Raw genomic sequence first — 1,889 nt, forward strand, 5'->3', positions numbered from 1 at the left:
GAAATGAGTGCAAATCCTATTTTGAATAGGATTGAATCCTAGCACTTGGACCCAACTCTCGGGGCGCCGCGCACGATGGGGGCGGCAGGGGCCCTTCGCCTCTGGGGTCCGGCGTCACGGCGACAGGATCGCATCAGCGTCCACCATCCGCCGTGTCCGTCCCCGCCGGCTGACCGCTCTTCGGCCGCCGCGCCGGGGGCGCGGGGGCCCAATGTCTGCGTCCGGCTCCCTAGGAGCCCGTCGTGGCCCGGGGGAAAGGAGCGTCGCTTGGCGTGACGCCCAGGCAGGCGTGCCCTCAGCCTGGTGGCTTCGGACGCAACTTGCGTTCAAAGACTCGATGGCTCACGGGATTCTGCAATTCACACTAGGTATCACATTTCGCTACGTTCTTCATCGATGCAAGAGCTGAGATATCCGTTGCCGAGAGTCGTATCATGTAAGGCTGCCGTCGACGGCGGCGCCATCCGCATACCAGGCCCCGGAATGGGGCGGGCGGGCGGCGGTGCGCCGTTTCCATGCTCTGTTCCTTGGCGCCCTCCGCGCCGGGTTTGGCCCTCCCGCTGCCCCGCGCCGCACGCCGCGGGCGCACCTCCAGGCCCCACCGGGCAGGGGTACGTGCCCCGAGGCAGGCGAGATGGGGGGAGGGGGGACAGGGTCTACGTAGCGGGTCAGCCGGGCCTTCCCGCTCCTACACAGCGCGTTCACATGTTCGCGGGTCTTCCTCATCCGGGTCTCGGCATTGATCCTTCCGCAGGTTCACCTACGGAAACCTTGTTACGACTTCTCCTTCCTCTAAATGATAAGGTTCAGTGGACTTCTCGCAACGTCGCGGGCGGCGAACCGCTCGCGTCGCCGCGATCCGAACACTTCAGCGGACCATTCAATCGGTAGGAGCGACGGGAGGAGTGTACAAAGGGCATGGACGTAGTCAACGCGAGCTGATGACTCGCGCTTACTAGGAATTCCTCGTTGAAGACCAACAATTGCAATGATCTATCCCCAACAATTGCAATGATCTATCCCCATCACGATGAAATTTTCGAAGATTACCCGGGCTTGTCGGCCAAGGCTATAGACTCGTTGGATACATCAGTGTAGCACGCGTGCGGCCCAGAACATCTAAGGGCATCACAGACCTGTTATTGCCTCAAACTTCCGTGGCCTAAGCGGCCATAGTCCCTCTAAGAAGCTGGCCGCAGAGGGATGCCTCCGCATAGCTAGTTAGCAGGCTGAGGTCTCGTTCGTTAACGGAATTAACCAGACAAATCGCTCCACCAACTAAGAACGGCCATGCACCACCACCCATAGAATCAAGAAAGAGCTCTCAGTCTGTCAATCCTTGCTATGTCTGGACTGAAAGTGATTCCTAGATTCTTCGGTGTTTAGCATGCTGAATATTTTTTTTTTTTGAAAACCATGACTGAACCTGATCGGGTTGCCTACGTACCCCTTCACAAAGAGAATCAAGCCACATGTAGTTCTTTTAAAATTTCAAAAATACAGCGGAAAAATGAATCAAACAATTTAATTCATGCATGTTACAAGATCAAATCTAGAAATCAGCACATTAAGAACATATAGGATTATGCCGGAATCGTTTAAACAATTATGCTAAAACTTTTATGCATGATTAACTATCAGATCTGAAACTTAAGAACTCTATTCCAATTAATCTCCGAATATCCATCGAATGGATTCTGGAGATATCTCCGTGAGGAGCCCCAAAAGAGGGTAAAACCTCGGGAAATCGGACCTAGACTTTGACACCATAATAAATGATTAATGCTAGATTAATACCTTTTATGATGGATGAAAGTTGTGAATCTGATTCTTGACTTCGCAGCCACGCACACGAATGGCCTCTACGAGAAGTACACGCAAAGTCCTGA

General features: G+C 53.6%; 1 non-coding gene across 1 annotated transcript; it reads right to left on the reverse strand.

Annotated features, from left to right (window-relative positions):
- Positions 1-273: 273 nt before the first annotated feature.
- LOC120105857 lies at positions 274-429 on the reverse strand. The gene has a single exon (XR_005508126.1). It is a non-coding gene; the product is annotated as a 5.8S ribosomal RNA (ribosomal RNA).
- Between the last annotated feature and the right edge of the window lie 1,460 nt (positions 430-1,889).

Source organism: Phoenix dactylifera, unplaced genomic scaffold (assembly GCF_009389715.1).
Source record: "Phoenix dactylifera cultivar Barhee BC4 unplaced genomic scaffold, palm_55x_up_171113_PBpolish2nd_filt_p 000384F, whole genome shotgun sequence".
In the NCBI taxonomy this organism is placed as follows: Eukaryota; Viridiplantae; Streptophyta; class Magnoliopsida; order Arecales; family Arecaceae; genus Phoenix; species Phoenix dactylifera.